We start from the raw sequence: 27,566 nt of genomic DNA, 5'->3' as shown, positions 1-27,566 counted from the left end.
GGTAAAATGAGAGTAGAGGAAGGACAAGGATGTGAACTGTATCAGTCAAAATCCAGTTAGGAGACAGAAACCACACTAGTTATTTGAACAGAGGGAATTGAATATAAATAAGAGTTAACATGAAATGAAATTATTAATTAAATAACTGCAAGGGTAAAATAAGAGCTCCAAGTTATCATGGAGTTACAAGTGTAGGAATTAGCTACCACTCCTAGAGCTCAAGGATGAATAGAAAGAACCTGGAAATATTCCAACTTAGAGGAAGTCCTCTGCAGAGCTGGAACTCAGGCCTTTGGGGAGAGGGGCAAGCATCTCTAAGCCTAGAGGAAGGGTCTCTATAAGACTTGTACATACACTGCTAGTGAGGGGCAGTGGAGCCAAGACCCAGACCTCTGAGAAAGAGATGCCCTGAGGCTGGTTCTGTAAGTCTTGGAAAAACATCAGACTGGATTCAGCCTCTTCTGTGAGAATAATCTGTTCTGTCTTGTTGAAGAAGTGTAGCTGAGGTGATGCTCATGGAAACATCCTGTAGTCACTCTCCAGTGTCCTGATGGGCAAAGTCTAATGGAATATTGGCCAGCACAGACGTACAGTTTCCAGAGTCTCAGCCCCAGCACCACAAGGCAGTTTATATAAGCGGGGGGGGGGGGGGGGGGGGGGGCAAAAGGAAAGAGAGCTGAAAGACAAAACTTAATAACTGGCACAGGAAACAACATGTATCCCAATTAAAATTCTCATGAGACTTTCAGATAAGTGAAATAAAAAAGCCCATAGAGGACTTATGTTTCCAGAAAGCATCAGAGAACTAACAAGGGAATGAATAATTATGAAGCCAATATCCAAGAAAAAAAAGGAAATGAGAGAGGTTGGCCTGGCCTTTGGGATGCTTTCTCCTGAGGAACATCTGCCAAGCCCAGTGGAATGACTGAGAAGCTAGGACTCCGAGCAGCATTTTTATCACACTTATAACTGTAGGGGGACAAAGTTTAAGTCTGGGAACCATCAAGGAGGTACCCTCATATATGGTTTGGTGACCACAAATTGTTTGGGATGCCATTCAAATCATGTTAGTCTTTGCCAGCAGCAAACATAAATTCTCTTGGGAGACAGATAACCTCATGATAGGCCTCACATTGTTTCTGCCATTATTCATATGCAGTGATCATGCTCAATCAGAAATAAGTAGATATCCAAGGAGGTAAGACAAATGATTGTAAAACAAGAGAAATAACAGAAAAACAGATCTATAGAGGTCTAGATAACGCAGTTTTCCCAAAGACTTTTTAAGGGCTGTACTTAATTTTATCAGACCTGTGAACTATAAAGATACCCAAATGGGGGCACCTGGATGGCTCAGTTGGTTAGGTGTCTGACTTTGGCTTAGGTCATGATCTACGGTTTGTGGGTTCCAGCCCCGTGTCGGGCTCTGTGCTGACAGTTCAGAGCCTGGAGCCTGCTTCGGATTCTGTGTCTCCCTCTCTCTCTGCCCCTCCCCCACTCACCCTCTGTCCCTCATAAATAAACATTAACAAATTAAAAGAAAAACCAAATGGAAATTCTATAACTGAAAAATATAACTGAAATTAAAAATTCAGTGGATAGTGCTTGTTAGCAAGTTATACGTAGCTGGAAAGAGAAAACTAATGAAGTTAGAGTTAGGTCAGAGTATATATCCAAATCAAAGCACAGAGAGAATAGGATAGGAAATACAGAATATAGATGAATAGAGAGGATACAGTAAGAAGATCTAACATACATGTAAGTGGAGTCCTTGAAGTGGAGAGGATGAGGCAGAAGCAATGTCTGAAAGAATAATGGCTTGGAGTTTTTTTAAATTGATGAAATAGATCAAGCCTCAAGTTCCAGAATCATTACATATTTCAATCAGAATTCATTCAGAAAAAGCAGATCACACTTAGGCATATCATAGTAAACTTGCTGAAAGCTTTTAAAAAATCTTAAAGACAGCCAGAGTGAAAAGACAGATTACTTTCTAAGGAGCAGTAATTAAGCTGAGAACTGACTTCTCAAACAATAGAAGCCAGAACACAGAAGAACCATATCTTCAAAATGTGAAGAAAAAAAAGTTAACCTAGATCTTATATATGAAAAAAAAAATCCTTTAGGAATGGTATTTGCAGACAAATGAGATCTGGGGAAGTTAATTACCAGTAGACCTGAACAAAAAAAAAAAAAAAAAAAAAAAAAAACCACAAAACACTACTAGATTTTCTTCAGGCAAAAATAAAATGACCTCAAATGGAGAATCTGAGATAAAGGAAGAATGAAATTCAGTAAGAAGAATGTGTTGGTAAATCTAAATGAAAGATGACTGTATAGCATAAAATAATAATAACAATGCCTCTGGGATGAAAAAAATATCAGAATTAAAATTAAAATGTATGAAATCATAGTATGTATCTCAGGAGTGGAATAAGCTGATATAAAGTATTCTCATATCAAAATCCAAGCATCATCTGAGAAAAGGGTATGGAGAATTTAGATTTGTAGTAGATTAAATGACTGGTCCCATGTCTTAATTCTCTGTAGTAGGATTCATCCGTACTCTTGCCATGGTTTTGTCATGAACTAAAGTGCCTCTTCACACCTTGGTTTCAGATGTAGCCCTGTGACTGTCTTTGGCTGATTGAATGCTGGCAGGCATGATTGAAACAGAGGTTTAAATGCCCTCTATTGTTGGGCTTGCGCTCTTGAACTTCTGCTGTATCCATGAGTACATGTCCCCAGTAGCCCCGGCTTTTCAGCTTGAAGCTCAGAATGGAGCATGTGGAGAAGAGCCAACCCCAGTCTGAAGCCTGGATGCAAGATTAGTCAAGATCATCCAAACCCCAACCAACCCACAGACCTAGAATGAGATTAAAAAAAAAAAGTCCATGTGGTCATAAGCATAAGACATAGAGAGGTTGAGGCTGTTACATTATTGTGGCAATGTGATAATTGCATTATTGTGGTATTATTAACAGATACAGAAATTGGTACCTGGAAATGATGTACTTACATATCAAAACCCAGAAATATATGGCATTTCTTTGGGACCAGGTGGTGTGGTAGTAAGAAGCTGTTTAACAAAACTGAAAAAATGGAGATCTGTCTTATTAACTGACAAAATTGACTCTGGTATATGTTACAGGTTAAACTATGCTCCTCTGAAATTCATATGTTGAAGTCCTAACCACCAGAATATCCGAATGTGACTGTGTTTGAACATAGGGTCTTTAAAAAGGTAATTAAGTTAAAATGATGTCATATGGGTGGACCTAATCCAGTCTGACTGGTCTTTATGAAAAGAGGGGATTAGGACACACACACAGAGAAATGACCATGTGAGGACACAGGGAAATGAAGGCCATCTACAAGCCAAGGAGAGAGACCTCAGGAGAAAGACCCTGTTGACAGTTTTGTTTTTGTTTTTGTTTTTGTTTTTGTTTTGAACTTCCAGAATTGTGAGCAAATAAATTTCTGATGTTTAAGCCTCCCAGTCTTTGGTACTTTGTTATGGCAGCCCTAGTAGACTGACTATCTTGTGAAAAAGCAAATGTATCTAATGAACTTTTATCAATGGGTGAAAAGAATAAGGCAAATATTGAAAACACGGGTTGCTTCTAGCTTCACTCAATAAGGTTCTACCACATACACACAAAAATGCCCTCAGAAAATGACCAATTTGCAAGCTGAATTTAAAAGCAATGGTGAGAATGCCAAAGTTGCAATGATGGAAAATGAGACTTTCTAAATCAATCAAATGTGCACCACGCAACCTCAGGAAGAAGTCCATATCTAAAACTTGGCCAGTAAGACATTGGCCCAGGGTAAATATCAATCGAAGGTGTAGCTGTGACATATTTTGTTAGGGTGGCACCTGGTAGAGGCTTTCAGCTGGATAAGAGCACTCCTATAAAGATTATGTTTCTGTAGAAGCCTAATGTGCTCAAAGTAAATTCAGAGACGTTTTGAAAAGAATTTTGGGAATGGTTTTTGGCACGTAGAGTTCACTCATGACTTTGGCACATGGAATCAAATACATGGAAAGCCCACTGTAAAGTATGAATGTTTGTGTCCTCTCCAGATTCATATGTTGAAATCCTAATTCCAAGATGATGGTAGTAGGAGGTAGGTCTTTGGGGTGATTAGGTCATGAGGGTGGAATCTTCATGAATAGTAAGATTAGTGCTCATAAAAAAGAGGCCTGAGAAAATTCCCTTGACTTTTTTACCCTGCAAGGACTCTGAGAAGTTGGCAGTCTGCAACTTGAAAGAGGGCCTTCACCAGAACCCAACCATACTGGCACCTCATCTTGGACTTCCATCCTCCAGAACTGTGAGAACAAATTTTTGTCCTTTACAAATCACCCAGTCTGTGGTATTTTGCTATAGCAGCCCGAAGACTAAGACACCCATAAAGGTTTTGGAGTGGTATTGGTAAAAGCACTGCCACACTAGACTAAAAAGACAGCGATGCTGTTTGAGATGAAAAAGATGTCTGGGCCCTGAACTTTCTGCAGGCTGAGTATGCTAAGAAAGCTATCAACCACTATAAGAGCATTTTCTTTGATGTCTTCTTCAGAAGTGGCCAAGGAGAATGATCTCCCAGAGGGTGGAGCCAAGAAGAGTGGACAATGGTGAACTGGGGAACTGTTCACAAGGAGTATTTCCTACTCACAGGGTAGGGATGCCTGGCAACTTATTCCCAGAGATATTTTGTAATTTTTAAGGGCCAGTGACCATTTTGCCTCTCATTCTTCCACTTTGCCACTCTCATTCTTTGCCACTGGGAGTATTTATTGCAGTACTCCTGTCCCTTTTCCACCAGTGTATGTTGGGTGGTTGGGACAGGGAGAGGGGGCAAGTAACTTGTGTAAAATTTTAGTGTGTACATCTATGTACAGCTGATGTAGATCTTGAAATCCTGGACTTCAAGGGTCATGCTGTGATTAATGGAGATTTTGAGGTCTCAGGATGGGATGAGCATATTTTTCATGCTGAATTAAAATGAATATTTGTGAACAAAAGTGTGGGTTGAGATAGTTTGGATTGTTATTCAAGTAATATTTACTTGCTACCCAATCTCACTATTGAGATGAAGTACAACTTTCCCATGGCAATTTTAGGTTTAGCCATATGACTTATTTGGGCCAATGGAATGTAGATGGAAATGACATGGCATGAGTTCTATAACTGGTCCTTTCAAGACATCAGTTACTCTTCGGAGAGCTTCCTGCTCCATCATGAGCAAAACATGCCCCAGGTAGACAATGTGTCTCCTGTCTGAACCCTCAAAAGAAGTGCATGGACAAAAGACAAAACACAGATCCTGCCCAAGGTTAGGAATATAATAGCATAAAAGCAGGACACCAGATATTGCCCTCAGGGTCAGGATGACTCATCAGCAAGCCAGCTCCACCCTGAGAGGACATCAAGAAAGCTGCTTGGGTGGTTTAACAGGGCAAGGTGGGGAGGACAGAGCTCTCTCTAAGAAGTTGTAAGGATAAGCCAGGCCTCCTATACACTGACAGGCCAAATCTGTATCTTTTAATTTGTCCATAAAACCCCAAGCCATGACTTTAGTTTGTGGTGCTCCTAGACTGGTAGTGCCACCTAGGGGCCTGGTTAAAGCAATTCTAGTGACCTTCAGAGAGGCATCTTCATCCTACACCTCAAAACTGTCTTACTGATAATATTCCAAGGAGATTAGTAGCTCACAGTCAACTAATCACCCAAGGAAATAAAGTACAATAGGATAGAACAAGAAGAAATAAAGACAGCAGAAACAGATCCACAAAGGGGTTGGAATGATCATTCAGATGGCCAAAAAAAAAAAAAAAAAAAAAAAAAAAAATTACAGTATCTCAAGAATTAAAAAGAAAGAGGACTGCTTTGTGATCCAGTAATTCTACTCCCAGGTACATGCCCAACAAAAATACATAGATATATTAATTAGAAGATGTGTATTAAAACTAGAACATTCATTGTAGTACTATTTATAACACCCCCCAAATTGAAACCACCCAAATGCCAACTGACAGCAGAATAGATGAATAAATTGTAGTGTGGTCACACAGTGGAATATTATAAAGCAATGAGAACAAATGATCTAAAGCTACACACAATGTTATGGAGGAAGTTCACAGACATAATGTTGAATAAAGGAAGTCAGACATAAAAGGGGATATTTTGTATGATGCCATTCTTTAAAGAGAAAAACAGGCAAAACTAATTTATGTATAAAAAATAGGTTGGTACTTCTGTTTCGTGGGTTTTGTGACTGGAAAGGGAAGGCAGGATAGGTCAGGGATGCTGTTAATGTTCTTTTTCTTGTTCTGAGCGTTGATTAAATGAGTGTTTTTCTTTTGCGAAAATTCGGTGACTTATTCAATTGTATTTTGTATGGCTACATAACAAATTTCCCCAACTAAGCACCTTAAAATGACAAATAATTACCTCATGCAATTTTTGTATCAAGAATCTCAGTTTTGTACAAGAATCTTGAATTTTGTACAAGAATCTGAGTGAGGGGCACCTTTAAGGATCCGACTTCAGCTCAGGTCATGATCTCACAGCTCATGGGTTTGAGCCCTGCACTGGGCTCTCTGCTGTCAGTGTAAATGAAGCCTGCTTCAGTTCCTGTCTCCCTCTCTCTCTGCTCCTCCCCAGCTTGTGCTTTCTCTTGGTCTCAAAAATAAATAAAAACATAAAAAAAAAAAAGAATATGAGTAAGCCTGCTTCAGGATCTCTCATGAGGTTGTCCTCAAACTGTCAGCAGGAGCTGCATTGATCAGAAGGTTCAACAGGAGCTAAAGCATTCACTTCCATGCTAATTCATGTGGGTGTCGTCGGTTCCTCACTGGCTATTAGGTGGAAGCCTCAGTTTCTCCAATGGGTCCCTCCAAGGAGTGCCTGAGTGTCCCCATGACTTGGTAGCTGTCTTGTCCCAGAGTGAGTGATGAGAGGGAGAAGGAAAAGGTGAAGGAGAGAAGGAGGGGGAAGAGGAGAGGGAGGAGAAAAATCCCAAAGTCTTTTTTAACAAGGTATCAGACTGACACACTGTTATTCTGCTTTACTATGTTATAAAAAGTGAGTTACTAAGTCTAGTAATTTGGACTTAAATTAGTAGTCATGGGCTTGGAAATTAAGCTTCAGTTTTTGATGGGAGGCGTATTGTATTAGCTTGGGCTGCTATAACAAAATACCATAGATTGAGTAGGTAGCTTAAACAACAGAAATTTATTTCTCACAGTTCTGGAGGCTGGAACGTCTGAGATCAAGGTGCCACCTGATTCAGTTCCTGGTGAGGGCCCTCTTCCTGGCTTGTAGATAGCTGTCTTTCTGCTGAGTCCTCACCTGACAGAGGTGCGTGAGGGAAGAGAGAAAGGGAAAGCAGGAGGGAGAGCATGTAATGTGCCCTCTGGTTTCCTCTTATAAGGGCACTGATCTCATCATGAGCACTTCACCCTTATGACTTCATCTAAACCTACTTGCCTCCTGGGGTGCCTGGATGACTCAGTTGGTTGGGTGTCCAACTTCGGCTGGAGTCATGATCTCATTGTTCATGGGTTTGAACCCAGCATCGGGCAATGTGTTGACAGCTCAGAGCCTGGAGCCTGCTTCAGATTCTGTCTCCCTCTCTCTCTGCCCCTCCCTTGCTCACGCTCTGTCTCTTTCTCTCTCAAAAATAAATGAACATTAAAGAAGTTTTAAATCTAATTTCCCCCCCAAGGGCATGCGCGTGCACACAGACACACACACACACACACACACACATTTATAATAAGGAATTGTTTCTTTTTTTTTTTTTTAACGTTTATTTATTTTTGAGACAGAGACAGAGCATGAACGGGGGAGGGGCAGAGAGAGAGAGGGAGACACAGAATCGGAAGCAGGCTCCAGGCTCTGAGCCATCAGCCCAGAGCCCGATGCGGGGCTCGAACCCACGGACCGCGAGATCGTGACCTGAGCTGAAGTCGGACGCTTAACTGACTGAGCCACCCAGGCGCCCCAATAAGGAATTGTTTCATACAGTTAAGGAGGCAAAGGCAGAAGCAGACTGGTCTCAAAAAAAAAAAAAAAAAAAAAAAAAAAAAAAGGAGGTAAATTCTCTCTTACTCTGCCTTTTGTTCTATTCAGGCCTTCTGTGGATTGGACCAGGCCTGTCCACACTGGGGAAGGAATTCTGCTTTACTCAGTCTATCAATTCAAATGATAATCTCATCCAGAAACACCCTCACAGACACATCCAGAATAATGTTTAATCGGAGATCTGGCCATCTTGTGACCCAGGCTAGTTGACACATAAAATTAACCATCACAAAAATCAAGGAATTTGTGAACATATTTTTAGAACCACTACAACATGTATGTATGTATGTATCTTCATATATATGTATACAATATTTCATTACAAATTGTTGTAATAAAAGAATCTAGAAAATATCTGCATGGAACAGTAAGCCAAAAGAAACAACCCAGCAAGCTTTTTTTTTTTTTTTTACAGCTTTATTGAAATATCTCAAACTAGACATATTTAAAGTACAATTTGGTAAGTTTCAGACATATAAATATACCCCCATGAAACCCGCAGCATAGTCAAGATGATGAATCTATCCCTCACCCACAGAAGTTTCCTTGTGACCCTTTTTTCATGTTTTTTTAATGTTTATTTATTTTTGAGAGAAAGAGTGTACACATGCATGTGTGAGCGGGGGCGGGGGCAGAGAGACAGAGGATCTGAAGCAGGCTCTGTGCTGATAGCAGAGAGCACCATGAGGGGCTTGAACGCACAAACCATGATATCATGACCTGAGCCGTAGTCGGATGCCCAACTGACTGAGGTGCTCCAAGGATTTTATATAAATGGAAGCATATACCTTATACTATTTTTGGTCTGGCTTCTTTCATTCAGCATCATTATTTTGAGATTCACCCATTTTGATGCATGTATCAATCTTGTATTATTTTTATTGCTGAATAACTTTCTGTTATATAGATAGGCCACAGTGTGTTTATCCACTCATCTGTTGATGGACATTGTGGTTGTTTCCAAGTTTTTGACTACTACCAGTGAAACTGCTATGGAACATTTCTGTACAGGCGTTTGGATGTTATGCTTTTACCTCTCTTGGGTAAAAACCTAGAAGTGGAACAGATGGGTCATACAGTAGTTGTACCTTCTACATTTTAAGAAACTTCCAAGCCCAACCTGTTTTCCAAAGGGGTTTTATCATTTACATCTGCCAGCAGCGTGTAAGAGTTGTTTTCCCTACATACTCATCAACACTTGATATGGTCACTCTTTTTAATTTTAACCATTCTAGGAGATGTGTGAAGGTATCTTATTTTAATTTTAATAATTTGCATTTCCATAATAATGATGCTGAACATCTTCTCAGATACTTATTTACTACCTGTGTATGTTCTTTGGTGAAATATCTGCTCAAATTATTTGCCCACTTTGAAATTTTTTTAATGTTTATTTATTTTTTAAGGAGAGAGAGACAGAGTGTGAGTAGGGGAGGGGCAGAGAGAGAGGAAGACACAGAACCCAAAATGGGCTCCAGGCTCTGAATTGTCAGCACAGAGCCCAATGTGGGGCGCAAACTCACCAATGGGGAGATTATGACCTGAGCTGGAGTTGGTCACTTAACCGACTGAGCCACCCAGGTGCCCCATATTTGCCCACTTTTAATTGGCTCATCTTACTGAATAGTAAAATATCTTTGGGGAGGCTGGGTAGCTCAGTCAAGTGTCTGACTTTTGATATGTTCAGGACATAATCTCACGATCCGATCCGTGAGATCCAGCACCATGTGGGGCCCTGTGCTGACAGCTCAGAGCCTGTTTGGGATTATCTCTCTCCCTCAAACTGTGAGAGCACGACCTGAGCGAAAATCAAGAATCAGACGCTTGGGGCACCTGGGTGGTTCAGTCCGCTGTGCGTCAGACTTTGGCTCAGGTCATGGCTGAGTGTAGGACTTTGGCTCAGGTCATGATCTCCCCGTTAGAGAGTTTGAGCCTTGTGCGGGGTTCTGTGCTGATAGCTTGGAGCCTGGAACCTGCTTCAGATTCTGTGTCTCTTTCTCTCTGCCCATTCCCCACTTATGCTCTCTCTCTCTCAAAAACAAATAAACATTAAAAAAAAAAAAGTCAGACGCTTAACCAACTGAGCCACCCAGCTCCCCACCCCCCCAAATTTTTTTAAATAGTAAAATATCTCTTTTTTTTTTAAGATTTATTTATTTTTGAGAGAAAGCACGCAAGCAGATAAGGGGCAGAGAGAATGGGGGACAGAAGATCCAAGGCAGGCTCTGTGCTCACAGCAGCGAGCCTGATGCAGGGCTCAAACTCATGAGCTGGCTGTGAGATCATGACCTGAGCCGAAGTCCGATGCTCAGCCGACTGAGCCACCCAGGTGCCCCAATAGTAAAATATCTTAATATTCTAGATATAAGCCTTGTATTGATTATACATTTTACAAGTATGTTCTCCCAAACTGGGGCTTGCCTTTTTGTTTTCTTTACAATGTTGTGAAGAACAAAATGTCTTCATTTCTTTTGTAGTAAAACATACATAGCTTAATATTTATCATTTAACCATTTATAAGTATTTAATTCAATGGCATTAAATGTATTCACAATGTTGTGTATCAGATTGACTATGTATACCCAAGATTTTTTCATCATTCCCAACATAAACTCTGAACCCATTAAAAAATAACTTCATATTCTCTCCTCCCCAGCCCCAGAAACCACTATTTTATTTTTTGCTTTTATGAATTTGCCAATTCTAGGTACCTCATACACGTGGAATAGTATAGTATTTGCCCTTCAGTGTCTGACTTTTTTCATTTAGCATAGTATTTTGAAGGTCCTTCCATGTTGTAGCATATTTCAAAGTTTCATTCCTTTCATGGTTGAATAATATTCTATTGTATCCAAATTAGAAAGAAAGAAATAAAATTATCTCTGTAGGTAACATGATCTTATATGTAGAAAACCCTAAGGATTGGGAAAAAACTATTATAACTAATAAATTTAGCAAAGTAGCAGGATACAAAATCAATAAACAAATTAATTGCATTTCTACTCACTAACAGTGAACAATCTGAAAAAGAAATTAAGAAAACAATTCTGGTTACAATAATATCAACAAGAAAAAAAAAAACACTGAGGAATTAAGTTAACCAAGGAGGTAAAAGACTTGTAAATTGAATACTATAAAAACATTGCTGAAGGAAATTAGAGAACACATAAGTAATGGGAAAAAACAACTCATGTTCATGGATCAAAAGACAATATTGTTAAGATGTCAATACTAGTTAAGTGTAAATCACTAGTTAAGTGATTTACAGATGCAACGCATTTTTTGTTTTTCAGTGTACAAGTTTTCTACTTCCTTGATTAGATTTATTCCTAAATATTAATTTGGGGGAATGCTATTAGAAAATCAAAATCATGATGAGATAACACCTCACAAAGAAGACATCTAGATAGCTAACAGAAGATATCCAGATGGCTAACAGAAACATGAAAAGATGCTCAACATCACTCATCAGAAGCAAAATACAAATCAAAACCATAATGAGATACCACCTCACACATGTTAAAATGACTACAATTAACAACACAAGAAACAACAAATGGTGGTGAGGATTCAGAGAATGAGAACACTCTTGTATTGTTGGTGGGAATGCAAATTGGTGCAGCCACTATGGAAAACAGTATGGAGGTTCCTCAAAAAGTTAAAAATAGAACTTCCTTATGACCTAGCAATTGCACTACTAGGTATTTGGGTACATACCTATAAAAATGCAGATTAAGGGTTACACGCACCCTGATGTTCATAACATCATTGTCAACAATAGACAAACTATGGAAATATATATATATATATATATATATATATATATATATATATATATATAATATTGCTCAGTCATCAAAAGGAGTGAAATCTTGCCATTGACAACAATGTGGATGGAGCTAGAGTGTATTATGCTAAGCAAAATAAGGCAGGCAGAGAAAGACAAATACCATGATTTCACTCATATATGGAATTTAAGAGACAAAACAGATGAACATAAGGGAAAAGGAAAAAAAGAGAGAAGGATACAAACCATAAGAGACTCTAAAAGGTAGAGAACAAACTGAGGGTTGATGGAGGGATGTGGGTGGGGGATAGGCTAAATGGGTAAATGGGTATTAAGGAGAGTGCTTTCTTGCTGAGCACTGGCTATTACATGTAAGTGATGAATCACTAGATTCTACTCCTGAAAACAATACTACACTATATGTTAACTAACCAGAGTTTAAATAAAAATTTGAACAAACAAGAAGCAAATTAAAACAAAAAACAGAATCTCTTAATTTTCTTTTTGGATTATTGCTGGTGTACCATAAAACACAACAGGTTTTTGAGAATTAGTCTCATACCCTGTAACTTTATTAGATTTGTATATTCACTTTAGTAGCTTTCTTGTGGATCACTTGGCATTTTCTATATATAGGGTCATGTCATCAGCAAATATAGTTTTACCCTGTTCTTTCAATTTGGATGCTTTTTATTTATTTTTATCGTTTAACAGCACTGGCTAGGACTTCCTCTACAATGTGAACAACAGTGGTGGAAGTACACATCCTGAGCTTGTTTGTTTCTGATCTTAGGAGGCAAAGCTTTCATTTTCAGCTACTGAGTATGACATTAGCTGTGGACTTTTTAATGGATACCCTATATCATATTGGGTCATTTTACTTCTGTTCTTAGTTTTCTGAGAGTTTTTATTATGAAAGGGTTCTGGATTTTGTCAAATGCCTTTCCCATACCAATTGGGATTTTTTTCCCCATCTTTCTGTTAGGGTATGTATTACATTGATTTTCTTATCTTGACTCACTCTTGCATTCCTTGGATAAATTCCACTTGATCATGCTGTTGGATTTGATTTAGTAATATTTTATTGAGGGTTCTTGGCATCTGTATGCATAAAGAATATTGATCTATAATTTTCTTTTCTTGTGATGTATTTATCTGGGTTTGGTTTAAAGATAAGGCTGGCCTCATAGAGTGAGTTAGGAAGAGGTCACTGCTTCTTTAATTTATTTGGAAAATTTTGAGAAGGATTTTTGTTAATTCTTCTTTAAATGTTTGGTAGAATTCACTAGTAAAGCCATATGGCCCAGTATTTGTCTTTGTTGGGAAGTTTTAAATTATTTTTTTAGGTTTTTGTTTTGAATTCCAGTTATTTAACAGAGTGTAATATTAGTTTCAGGTGTACAATTTATTGATTCAGCACCTATATACAACACCTGGTGCTCATCGCAAATGTACTCCTTAATCCCCATCACCTATTTAACCCATCCTCTCATCCATCTCCCCTCTGGTAGCCATCAGTTTGTTCCCTATAGCTAAGAGTGCGTTTCTTGGTTTGCCTGTCTCCTTTTCCCCCCTATGATGTTGGTGAAGATGCAGAGAAAGGGCAACCCTCTTACACTGTTGGTGGGAATACAAACTGATACAGCCACTCTGTACCAGTCCTCAAAAAGTCCTTAAAAATGAAGGTCCTCAAAAGTTAAAAATAGAACTCCCCTATGATCCAGCAATTGTACTACTAGGTATTTATGCAAAGATACAAAAATACTGATTTGAAGGGATATACATGCACCCTGATGTTTATAGAAGCATTATCAACAATAGCCAAATTATGGAAAGAGCCCAAATGTCCATCTACTGATTAATGGGTAAGAAGATATGGTGTGTGTGTGCGTGTGTGTGTATAGAGCTATCTCTCTCTCTCTCTCTCACTCTCTCTCTCTCTCTCTCGAATGGAACATTACTCAGTCATAAAAAAGAATGAAATCTTGTCACATACAACAACATGGATGGAGCTGGAGAGTATTACGCTAAGTGAAATAAGTCAGTCAGAGAAGGACAAATGCCATATGGTTTTACTCATATGTGGAATTTAAGAAATAAAACAAATGAACATGGGCAGGGAGGAAGAGAGAGGCAAACCATAAAACACTCTTAACTATAAGAGAACAAAATGATGTTCCTGGGAGGGAAGATGGGTGGGGGGATGGGTTAAATGAGTGATGGGGATTAGGGAGGGCATATGTGATGAGCACTGGGTGTTGTATGTAAGTGCTGAATCACTAAATTCTACACCTGAAACTAAAAAAAAGAAAAGAAAGGAAAGAAAAGAAAATCTGGAGGCATCACAATTCTAGACTTCAAGTTATATTACAAAGCTGTAGTGATCAAGACGGTATGGTACTAGCACAAAAGTAGACACAGAGATCAATGAAGAGAATAGAAAACACAGCAATGAACCCACAACTACATGGTCAATTAATCTTCAACAAAGCAGAAGAGAATGTTCAAAGGAAAAAAGACAGTCTCTTCAACAAATAGTATTGGTAAAACTGGACAGCAACATTCCAAAGAATGAAACTAGACCACTTTCTTATACCATACAGAAAAATATATTCAAAATGGCCTAAAGATTTAATTGTGAGACAGGAAACCATCAAAATCCTAGAGGAGAATACAGACAGTAACTTCTTTGACATCAGCCATAGCAACTTTTTACCAGATAGGTCTCCTGAGGCAAGGGAAACAAAAGCAAAAATAAAGTATTGGAACTTTATCACAATAAAAAGTTTCTTCATAGTGAAGGAAACAATCAACAAAACTAAAAGACAACCCATGGAATAGGAGAAGATAGTTGCAAATGACATATCTGATAAAGGGTTAGTATCCTAAATATATTTTTAAAAAACTTTTAAAACTCAACAACCAAAAATCAAATAACTCAATTAAAAAGTTGAGTGGGCAGAAGACACGAATAGACATTTTTCCAAAGAGGATATCCATACGGCCAACAGACCCATGAAAAGATGCTCAACATTACTCATCACCAGGGAAATACAAATTAAAACTACAATCAGGGGCACCTGGTGGCTCAGTCATTAAGTGACTGATCATTGATTTCTGCTCAGGTCATGATCTCATGGTTTGTGGGATCAAGTCCCGCATCTGTGCTGTCAGCACAGAGCCTGCTTGGGATTCTCTTTCTCTCTTTCTCTCTCTCTCTTTCTCTCTTTCTCTCTCTCTCTCTCTCTCTGACCTTCCTCTACTCATGCTCCCCCACTCTCAAAATAAAATAAACATTAGAAAACTACAATGAGATATCATCCTACACTTGTCAGAATAGCTACAGTTAACACAAAAAACAACAGGTGTTGGGAGTATGTGCAAAAAGGGGAACCCTCTTACACTGTTGGTGGGAATGCAAACTAGTGCAGCCACTCTGGCAAACAGTATGGAGGTTCCTCAAAAAGTTAAAAATAGAACTACCCTATGATCCATTAATTGTACTACTAGATATTTACCCAAAGAATACAAAAATACTAATACAAAGGGATATGTGCACCCTGATGTTCATAGCAGCGTTATCTACAATAACCAAACTATGGAAATAGCCCAAGTGTCCATGGACTGATGAATGGATAAAGAAGATGTAGAATATATATACAAAGAAATAATACTCAGCCATAAAAAAGAATGAAATCTTGCCATTTGCAATGGCATGGATGGAGCTAGAGAGTATAATGCTAAGCAAAAAAATCAGAGAAAGACAAACACCATACGATTTCACTCATTGTGAAATTTGGGAGGTTTTAAATTATTAATTAAACCTCTTTACTTATAATAGGTCTTTTGGGATTTTCTTTGAGTCAGGATAGCTAACTGTGTGTTTCAAGGAATTTGTCCATTTATTCTGAATTATATAATCTGTTGACATACAATTTTTTACAGATATATACTTATATTTTTTTTATCTCTGTAAGATTGGTAGTAATGTCCCCAGTTTAATATTTTTAGTTTTTTGCCTCTTCCTTCTCACTCTAAAGCTGTCAGTTTTGCTGATCTTTTCAAAGAACTAACTTTTGGTTTCATCATTTTTCTCTATTATTTTTCTCTTCTCTATTTTAAATTCATCCTAATCTTAATTATGTCACTATTAGCTTCTATTAGCTTTGGATTTAGTTTGCTCCTCTTTTTCTAGTTCCTTGATTTGGAGAAGTTAGGTTATCAATTTGAGATCTTTCTTCTTCTTCTTCTTTTTTTTTTTTTTTTTTTGAGAGAGAGAGCACAAGTGAACAAAGGGCAGAGAGAGACAGGAAAAGAGAGGAAGATAATCCCACTAGGGGCAGAAAGAGAGAGAGAGAGATGGAGAGGGAGAGAGAGAGAAGTGGGGCTCATGCTCATTTGAAGCAGGGCTCGAACTAATGAACCATAAAATCATAACCTGAGGTGCAGTCAGATGCTTAACCGACTGAGTTACCCAGGCATCCGATCTTTCTTCCTTTTTAATGTAGGTATTCACAACTGTAAATTTCCCTTGAGAACTGCTTTTGTGGTATCCCATAAGTTTGGATATGTTGTGTTTTCTTTTTTATTTGACTCAAGTACTTTTTATTCCCTCATGATTTTCTCACCTTTTTGTTGTTGAAGAGTGTGTTGTTTAATCTCCACATGTATGTGAATTTTTCTCTTTTCCTTCTGTCATTGATTTCTAACTTCATCTTTTTTTTTTTTTAACATTTATTTATTTTTGAGACAGAGAGAGACAGAGCATGAATGCGGCAGGGTCAGAGAGAGAGGGAGACACAGAATCTGAAACAAGCTCCAGGCTCTGAGCTGTCAGCACAGAGCCCGACGCGGGGCTCGAACTCACGGACCGTGAGATCATGACCTGAGCCGAAGTCGGCCGCTTAACCGACTGAGCCACCCAGGCGCCCCTCATCTTCTTTTTTTAAAATTTTTTTTCAATGTTTATTTATTTTTGAGAGAGAGAGAGAGAGAGAGACAGACAGAGTATGAGCGGGGAGGGGCAGAGAGAGAGGGAGACACAGAATCCGAAGCAGGCTCCCGGCTCTGAGCTGTCAGCACAGAGCCGGATGCAGGGCTTGAACCCACAAACTGCGAGATCATGACCTGAGCCAAAGTCGGACTCTTAACCAACTGAGCCACCCAGGTACCCCTCATCTTCTTATTGTAAGCAAAAATACATTGTATGATATCTATTTTAAAAGATCAATTAGGCAGATGCCTGGGTGGCTCAGTTGATTGAGCTTCTGACTTTGGCTCAGGTCATGATCTCATAGTTCGTGGGTTTGAGCCTTATGTCAGGCTGTGTTGATACTGTGGAGCCTGCATGGGATCCTCTGTTCTTCTCTCTCTCTCTGCCCCTCCCCTGCTCGTGCTCTCTCTCTTTCTCAAAATGAGTAAACATTAAACAATTTTTTTAAAGAATCTATCAGGACTTGTTTGTGACCTAATTTATTTAGGAATTTTCCAAGTGCTCTTTAGAAGAATATATATTCTGCTGTTTTGGGTGGAGTGTTGGTTTATGTCTGTTAGGTCTAGTTGGTTTCTTGTGTTGTTCAATTGCTTTACTTCCTTATTATCAGCTGTCTGGTTGTTCTATCTCTTTTTAAAAGATAGCTATTGAAGTCTCCAACCGTTATTGTAGTACTATTTCCCTTTTCAGTACTATCAATTTTTCCTTCATATACTTTGAGGGTCTGTTACTAGGTTTGTTAATAGTGTATCTTTTTTCTGTAGTAAACCTTTTTTAACATACAATATCTTTGTCTATTGTAATCTTTTTTCTTTAAAGTCTATTTGTTTGATATTAGTATAATCATTCCAGCTCTCTTTTATTTACTATTTGCATGGAATATCCTTTTCTGTCCTTTCACTTTCAACCAATTTGAGTTTTTGGACTGAAAGTGAGCCACTTATCGGAAGCATATAATTGGATCATGTGTTTTAATCCATTGTGTTAATCTCTCATTTGACTGCAGAGTTTAATTTAGTTAGGTAAAGTAGAAACTAATAAGGAAGGAATTCTGCTATTTTGCTACTGCTTTCTTATATGCTTTATAGGCCTTTCATGTATCTCATTCTATTGTTGCCTTTTTTGTGTTCAGTTGATTATTTCTGTAGTAAAGTTAAAAACATTTTTTAATGTTTATTTATTTTTGAGAGAGAGAGAGAGGGAGGGAGGGAGGGAGGGAGGGAGGGGCAGAGAGAGAGGGAGACACAGAATCTGAAGCAGGCTCCAGACCCTGAGCTGTCAGCACAGAGTCCGACTAGGGGCTCGAACCCACTAGCCATGAGATCATAACCTGAGCTGAAGTTATAACTGACTGAGCCACCCAGGCACCCGTCTGTAGTAAAATCTTTATTCCCTTATATCCTTTTGTGTATGTTGTATAAATACATTTTTGTCCTTACCATGGGGATTAAATTTAGTATCCTAAATTTATAACAATCTAATTTGAATTTATATCAACTTAAATCTGTTCCTATACAGCTCATTCTTCCTCCTTTTACTGATGTCAACAATTATATATTTGTATTTTTGGTGCTCAATGCCATAGATTAGTAACTCTTTTTATGCATTTGTCTTTTAAATAATGTGGAAAATAAAAAATGGAGTTACAAGGAAAAATTGCAATAGCACTAGCTTTTATAATTGTCACATACTAATCTTTATTTCCTTTTTTTTGGTAAATGAAAATTTATTATTGCCATGTTTTCATCATCAAAAGTTATTATCTTGGTCTTTCTTTCTTGCCTTTGTATAGGGCCAAAAGAGAGACATTGGCTATTTTAATAACCTTAAAGTGAACTCCAGGAATGTCACTGACAGCATGACCTTTGCAACCAAACCCAGCAACCAGAACCTCATCATTTTCCTCAATAAAATTCAAACAACCACCATTGAGTACAAAGGCTGTGATTTTTTTTGCCATTCTTTTAAAAAAAATTATTAATTTATTATTATTGTTTTTTAACTTACATCAAAGTTAGCATATTATACAACAATGATTTCAGGAGTAGATTGCAGTGATTCATCCCCTGTGTATAACACCCAGTGCTCATCCCAACAAGTGTCTTCCTTAATGCCCCTTTCCCATTTAACCCATCCCCCCACGCATAACCCCTCTAGCAATCCTCAGTTTGTTCTCTGTATTTAAGAGTCTCTTATGGTTCATCTCCCTCTCTGTTTTTATATTACTTTTGTTTCCCTTCCCTTATGTTCATCTATTTGTATCTTAATTCCACATGAGTAAAGTAGTATATTTGTCTCTGACTAATTTTGCTTAGCATAATACCCTCTAGTTCCACCCATGTAGTTGCAAATTGCACGATCATTCTTTCTGATTGCTGAGTAATACTCTATTATATATATATACCGCATCCTCTTTATCCATTCATCCATCTATGGACATTTGGGCTCTTTCCATACTTTGGCTATTGCCAATAGCACTGCTATAAACATTGGGGTGCATGTGCCCCTTTGAAACAGCACACCTATATTCCTTGAATAAATACCTAGTAGTGCAGTTGCTGGATCATAGGGTAGTTCTATTTTTAATTTTTTGAGGAACTTCCATACTGTTTTCCAGAGTGGCTGCACCAGTTTGCATTCCCACCAGCAGTACAAAAGAGATCCTCTTTCTCTGAATCCTGGCCAACATCTATTGTTGCCTGAGTTGTTAATTTTAGTCATTCTGACTGGTGTAAGGTGGTATCTCATTGTGGTTTTAATTTGTATTTCCCTGATGACGAGTGATATTGAGCATTTTTTCATGTGTCTTTTAGCCATCTGGATGTCTTCTTTGGAAAATTATCTATTCATGTCTTTTGCCCATTTCTTCACAGGATTATTTGTTTTTGGGGTAAGTTTGATAAGTTCTTTATAGATTTTGGATACTAAACCTTTATCTGATACGTCGTTTGCAAATATCTTCTCCCATTGGGTCAGTTGCCTTTTAGTTTTGCTGATTGTTTCCTTTGCTGTGCAGAAGATTTTATCTTGATGTGGTCCCAATAGTTCATTATTATTATTATTATTATTATTTTTATTTTTATTATTATTATTATTGCCATTCTTGATTAGCTGGAACCTGACACACTTCCTAATGGCAGAATTTGGCTATTTGGCTTCAAGGACTACTTTTTCCAGCACAATTCTTTTGCGTGGAAAGTGCCACCAAAAGTGTTGGCCTTCAGGGCTGTGCCAAAATGGGCCTTCTGGCATGTTTATCACTTCTGATCTTGTCATTGGCTATGGAGCTTCCTGGAAGTATGAAAACTATGACACTTGCCCATCCTGCCAGCACCACAGGCCTGAGCAAAAGAGAGAAGCAGCACAGGAAGGATCCACAAGCTTTACCAATCTTTATTTCTTCATATAGTTTTGAGTTACTGTCTAGCATTCTTTCATTTCAACTTGAAGGATTCCCTTTAGCATTTCTTGTGGAACAGCTCTAGTGGTAACATACTCCCTCAGTGTTTATCCGAGAATGTCAGAATTTCTCCCTCATATTTGAAGGAGTTTTGCTGAATATAGAAATAATAATGGACTTTTTTTTTTTTCTCTTTCAGCACTTTGAATATATCAGCACACTACATTCTGGCCTCCAAGATTTCTCATGAGAAATCAGTTGATAACCTTATTGATATTCCTTCTGGTGAGGAGCTGTTTCCCTCTTGCTGTTTTTAAGATTGTCTTTGGATTTTCATAGTTTGACTATAATGTGTGGGGGGTTTTGTTGGCTTGTCTATACTAGTTGGAATTTGTTGAGTTTCTTAGATTTGTAGATTCATGTCTTAAACCAAATTTGGGAAGTTCTCTATCCTTATTTCCTCAAATATTCTTTCTGCTCCTTTCTCACTATTTTCTACTTATGTGATTCCTACAACATATATGTTGGACTGTTTTATAGTGTCCCACAGGTCATTTAGGCTCAGTTCACTTTTCTCCATTCCTTTTTCTTTCTATTCCTTAAACTAAATAATTTCAATAGCCTTATCTTAAAGTTTGCCAATTCTTTCTTCTGCTTGCTCCAATATACTTTTAAAACATTCCAGTGAATTTTTATTTCATTTATTGTACTTTTCAGTTCGAGAATTTCTTTTTAAATTTCTACCTCTTTTTGATATTGATGTTCTCATTTTGTTCATACATCATCTTCCTGTCTATTCCCATGTTTTCCTTTAGCTCTTCTAGCATCTTTAAGAAAGTTTTTAACTAGACTTCATGCCCAGCGCAGTGCCCAGCGTGGGACTTGAACTCATGACCCTGAAATCAAGACCTGAGCTGAGATCAAGAGTTTGACACTTAACTGACTGAGGCACCTAGGTGACCCAAGAAAGTCATATTTAATGTTTTGTCTAATAAGTCGATGTCAGTGGTTCCTCAGAGACAGCTCATGGTGATTTATTTTGTTCCTTTAAATGGTCTATACTTTACTGTTTTTCTTTTTCCCTTTTGTATGTCTGTGATTTTTTGTTGTTGAAACTGGACATTTGAATTTCATAATGTGGAAACTCTGGAATCAGATTGTTCCCCTTCTCCAGAATTCTCTCTCTCTCTCTCTCTGTTTTTAAAGTTGTTCAAGGGTGTCTTTGCTTGTGATTAGCCTGAGATGAAAGCTCGAGATCTTCTCAGTTCTTTTCTGACACTCTGTTTCCATGGGTATACATAGAAGTTTTCTAAATTTCCCTGTATACATGTCTGATTTTGAATGTCATAATCCTTAAATGTCTGACTCTCAAAGGGGAAAAAAAAGGTAAAAAGAAACAGAGAGAAAAAATACCCCAGGCAGGGACTGTTCTTCAGTCCCTTGCTAGGAATTTCAACTGGTGCAAGTTAAAACAACAGTGGCCAGCCTCTGGGCTGCATCTCAGTGGTCAGAAGCAGCAGTCAAAAATCAGAATACTGGGGCACCTGGGTGGCTCAGTCAGTTGAGCATCCTACTCTTGGTTTCAGCTCAGGTCATGATCCCAGGACCATGGGATTGAGACCTGCATCAGGCTCCATGCTGAGTGTGGAGCCTGCTTGAGATTCTCTCTTTCTCTCTCTCCCTCTGCCCCTCTCCCTGGCTTGTGTACATGCTCTTTCCCTAAAATAAAAACAAAACAAAAATACTTGCCTTAAAAAAAAATCAGAATACCAAACACCAATATTTGGGGACAAAGTCCTTATTGCCCACAGTGGGCACAGTGGGAATTGCTTATTGCAGCCCTTATTGCTCACAGTGGGAATACCAAACACTAATATTTGGGGACAAGGTCCTTATTGTCCATGGTGGTTCCAGAAAGCCACACCAGGAACATAGATTTGCCTGCTTGCTGTAGGCTTCAATGGGTGGAAAATGGGTAGCCATTACTGTGCTAAAACTGAAATTAATAAAAATAAACTGCAATTTACTAGCCAAGCTTTCCCCAGGAAGCTGTAATCATCCATATAGACTTGAGTTCCAAAATACTTACATCAGATGATTTCTGCCAGTATAATTTTTGTGGAAAGACAGATTGTGGAGAGACAGATTCCTGATTCTTCTTACTCTTCTATCTTCCTTTACTTCACTCCAATGTTTTAATGTTGATGACATATATTTTATATTTCTCTTCATATTTCATGCCTTTGTGTTATCATTAAGAATCCCAGTTGCTTTTATAAAAAAATATTATATTTAGGTCTTTACCCCATTTTGAGATAAAAAAAAATGACATGGTGTGAACTGAAGTTCATTATTTAAACAAGTGGATGTCAAATTGTTCCAGCACCATTTGTTGAAAATACTATGTTTTCTTTATTGAGTTACTTTGACAACTTTGTTGAAAATAAATTTACTATATACCTTTGGGTCTATTTCTGCATGCCCTATTCTATTCCATTCATCTATTTATATGTTTTTGTATAAATATCATACTGTCTTAATGACTGAGCTTTAAAAAACTTTTTAAATATTTATTTATTTTTGAGAGAGAGAGAGACAGAGAGTGAGTGGGGGAGGGGCAGAGAAAGAGGGAGACACAGAATCTGAAGCAGGCTCCAGGCTCTGAGCTGTCAGCACAGAGCCCAATGCGGGGCTTGAACTCATGAACCATGAGATCATGACCTGAACCAAAGTCGGCCGTTTAACCAACAGAGCCACCCAGGCACCCCAATATGACTAGCTTTAAAGTAACTCAAAATCAGTGTAGGTCTTTCAACTATGTTCTTTTTTTCAAAATTTTTTGGTTTTTCTAGTTCCTTTGCATTTTTGAATAAATTACAGAATCAGTTTGGCAGTTTCTCAAAAAAAAGCTGATTGAAATTTGGTTAGGAATAAATTTAATCTATAAATCAAGTGCACACTGGGGTGCAGTTCAGGGGAAACTAAGTGCGGGGTTCTAGAGTCTTGTCCTAGTGGAGTCACACAGGACATGCTTAGTTCCCCCAACAAAAGATGTCACAACCTGCGTGAAATGTTGTTTATCAAGAGAGGTCATTAGAAACTAAATGCCCAAGATTTTGATTGGGGTATGATCACAAGATAACTTTATTCTGGTGAATAATCAAATTCCAGACTGCCAGGATGAAAGCAAGTGTTCAGCATATACCATATTGTTTGTACAAAAAGTTTAGATTCAACAATCCTCTATTACCAGTTAATGGTAGAAATTCTCCTGAAATCTAAGTTTCCAGACAACAGCCGAGGACCAACCTTATAAGATGCTATCAAAGCATAGCAGTCAAACTAGCTATGTTAATCTTTTTCTACACTGTTATCATAATTTATTTTCTAATCTTTCACTTTTTAACTTTACTATTTGTTTTATTGTGTTAAAATACATATAACATAATTTTTCCCATTTTAAGTGCACAATTAGTGGCATTAGTTATATTCACAATGTCACATACCATCCATTCACTTTTAACCTATTTGTTTTATGTATAAAGTGGGTTTCTTATAGGCAGTATTATAGCAGTTTGCTGTTTTTTATCCAAAGTGAAAATCCATGCCTTTTAATTCAGAGTGTTTATACCACTTATATTTTTCATACCATTTATATTTGATTATGGATTAGCTTGGATTTAAGTCTACCACCTTGCTATTTTTTTTTCATTTGTCCTATCTGTATTTTTTACTACTTTTTCCTGCCTTGTTTACTTATTTTTGTTCTTCCTTGTTTGGAATGAACAGTGTATTTTTATAATGCCACTTATCTCCATTGTGGCTTTAATAAGTATAACTGTTATTTTTGTTTTATTTTTAGTGGTTGCACTAGACTTTATACATATTTAACTTGTCACTGTTTACCTTCAAGTAATACAATAGTTTTTCACATATAGCATAATAATTTAATGGGGTGCCTGTGTGGCTCAGTCGGTTAAGCCTCCAACTTCAGCTCAGGTCATAATCTTGCAGTTCGTGAGTTCAAGCCCTGCATCCGGGCTCTGTGCTGACAGCTCGGAGCTTGAATCCCACTTTGGATTCTGTGTCTCCCTCTCTCTCTCTGTTCCTCCCCAACTCACACTCTCTCTCATGTCTCTCTCTCAAAAATAAATAATTTAAAATTTTTATAAAAAAAATAATTTAAACATACTTCAAATTTATCCCCTTGTAATCTGTGCTATTGTTGTCATACACGTTATTAAATCCCACAATATATTATTATTATTGCTGTCAACCTGAAGCCAGCAAATTATGATTCACTATCCAGTTGTCTCCATACCATTTGTTGAAAAAAACTTCTCTCCTCCATATAATTGTCTTGACACCTTGTTGAAATCTTGTGATGTCTTTGTCTGGTTTTAGTATCAGAATGATATTAGTTGCATATTCCATTGTATGTATATACCACATTAAAAAATCTATTAATCTGTGATTGGACACTTAGGTTATTTCCACTTTTTGGCTATTGTGAAGTATGCTGCTATGAACGCTGGCATACCCTGTTTTCAATTCTTTAGGGTTTATACCTTGGAGTAGAATTAATGGATCATATGACAAGTCTATGTTTAACTTTTTGATGAACATCTTCAATGATTTTCAATTATATATATACACACACACATACATACATACATACATACATACACATACATATACACACATATTAAAGTTATATCATTAGTGGTCACTCTAGGACTTACTATACACATTTTAACTTATCAGAGGTAGGTTCAGATTTATACTAACTTAATTCCAGTAAGATACATAAACATAACTATATAGCACTATTCCTTTCCCCCTTTTTGTGATATTACTGTTATATATAGTATACCTCACGCATGTTAAGCTCTAAATGCATTGTTGTAATTATTACTTCATGTAATTTAATGGCTTTTAAAATAAGAAAATGAAAGAGAGCAAATACGTATCTATAGCTTTAAAAAATATTTACCTTCTTTATTATCATTTCCAGTTCTCTTTATTTGTTCTTGTGTATTTGAGTTGGCATCTGGAGTAATTTCTTTAGCTCAGTACAATTTTGCTGCACCCATTTCCTTTGTGTTATTATTGGCAAGTATTTTATATTTCTATAAGTTATATGCCCAAAGAAACATTATAAACATATTGTTTCATACAATTGTTTTTAAAATCAGCTAAGAGAAGAAAAGAGGAACAAACAGGATCTCATAGAGTTGTGTAGAATACTCCATGTGACAACAAAATGCACATTTTTTTCGAGCACCTATGGAATATAAATCAAATGGACCATATACTAGGTTATAAAACAACCTCAACAAATTTAAAATTTGTTGAGTAACTAGAAATCAACAGTATAAGGATAACAGGATATCCCTAGATACTTGGGAACTAAACAATATACTTCAAAATAATCCATGGATGAAAGACAAAGGCTCAAGGGAAATTTTAAAAAATACAATGAACTGAACAAAAATAAAAATTAAACATAACAAAATTTGTGGAATGTAGCCAAAGCAATGTTGAGAGGGGAATTTTAGCAGTAAATGCTTATATTATAAATGAGGGAGTGGCATCAGAAAGATGGCTTAATAATATTCCTCTCATTTGTGACCCTCCTCAACAACAACAATTTGGCATCCATCTATAGTCTATGGGATCCAGTACTACATACCAATGGATCCAGGAGGAGTCTTGCTCACTGTGCATCAGGTAATAGGCATATGGACCTTAGTCCTCACAGGAACCCTGCAGTGACCCAAGAACTGACTCCAGCCCCTCTTGGCCATGGTCCATGAGCCCCTGGAGAACGCTGTCTTAGACAATCAATTATAGGAAAGAGTCTTTGTGGAAGTCCAAGTTTCCAGTGGAGAAGTTCCATCATACCACTGAAGCAAAAAATACGAATTTAGATGCATTGGAGAAGGCAAGAGGAACACTTTAACTTATCTGCATCACCCCTTCTCCAAGGTGGCACAGCTCAGGGCCAAGATATCTTCTCAGCTTGTGGTTTCTCCTGCAGGGGAAAGTGAGAGTGTTGAGTGAGCACCTGGCTTTCCTAGCTGTGCAGTATGCTGCCAAAGGGGCCTATTTATTCCTCATGCCAGCCAGAGTACTGAATCATGAGTTACATAACTGGAGGGCCAGGAAGAGGCTGGGAATGTGGCAGATAGGACTCCTGGAGGACATTAAAGGAATGAAGATCCTATCAACCACATTGCATTCTCCATCAAAAAGCCCACCCACAAGCTGCTAAGGATGTTTCACCTGCAGATGCCTGCAATCTGGTCCATAGGCACCCCCAGAACTCTGTGTACCTCGCCCACATGCCACATCCTATGGTTGGCTCCCTATGTTTGTTCTCAATGGTGGTGGTAAGAGCAAGCTCTGGCAGATGGCTTGTGAGCATGCAAAGAAAGCAGCCCCAAACTGCAGGCTAGGGAGAGACAACACACATAAATTTTTTTCCACCACCCTTGGGAAAGAAAAAAAGAGACTGTCAGCACCCACCCTGGTGCATTTCAGGGTTGAGAAAAGGCATACAAACTTAATAATTTTGCCATCAAAGGGAGCAAAAAGTGTACAGTAAGCATGTCCATAGAAGGACCAAGAAAGCCTCAGAATCACTAGCAGAGCTGACAGAGGTATTTCTCTCCTGTGTGCAGTTAGTAAGACTGGAGGAAGTGACTGCTACTTCAAATGCAAAGACATCAACACAAAACTTCAAGAACTATGGAAAATCAAAGAAACATAACACCACTCAGGGATCACTACAATTTACTAGTAGTCAATTCCAAAGACATGCAGATTTGAGATATACTAATAAAGAATTAAAAATAGCTGTTTCAAGGTACAAAAAAGAATTAAAAATAGCTGTTTCATTGAGCTACAAAAAACCTGATTTCAGTGAAATAAGGAAAATATACACAAACAAAATGAGAAGTTTAAAAAAGAGATAGAAATTGGGGCCACTGCCTGGCTCAGTCAGAAGAGCATGTGACTCTTGATCTAAGGATCATGAGTTTGAGCCTCATGTTGAGTGTAGACATTACTTAAAAAAATAAAACCTTTAAAAAAGAGAGATAGAAATAATAAAAAGTAGCTGCACAAAAATTCAGGAGCTAAAGAATATAATAAATGAAGAATGAGATAGAGAACATCAACATTAGAATGGATTGAGCATAAGAAAGAACCTGTAAGTTCAAGACAGGAACTTTGAAATTATCTAGTCAGAATAGAATTTTTAAAAAATGATAGAGTGACAAAAGCCTACAT

General features: G+C 37.7%; 1 protein-coding gene and 1 pseudogene across 1 annotated transcript in view; both read right to left on the bottom strand.

Annotated features, from left to right (window-relative positions):
* Window positions 1-26,307, bottom strand: part of CLTCL1 (clathrin heavy chain like 1) — a 131,328-nt gene extending 105,021 nt beyond the window's left edge. The window contains exon 1 of the mRNA XM_042961804.1: window positions 25,966-26,307. The gene's annotated coding sequence lies outside the window, so the exon portion shown is untranslated. The remainder of the gene's footprint in view (window positions 1-25,965) is intronic.
* On the bottom strand, window positions 18,633-20,196 carry LOC102961706 (annotated as a pseudogene).
* Window positions 26,308-27,566: the final 1,259 nt, after the last annotated feature.

This window comes from Panthera tigris, chromosome D3 (assembly GCF_018350195.1).
Source record: "Panthera tigris isolate Pti1 chromosome D3, P.tigris_Pti1_mat1.1, whole genome shotgun sequence".
In the NCBI taxonomy this organism is placed as follows: domain Eukaryota; kingdom Metazoa; phylum Chordata; class Mammalia; order Carnivora; family Felidae; genus Panthera; species Panthera tigris.
Note: the sequence above shows the minus strand (reverse complement) of the source record. Positions and strands in the feature narration are given on the sequence as shown.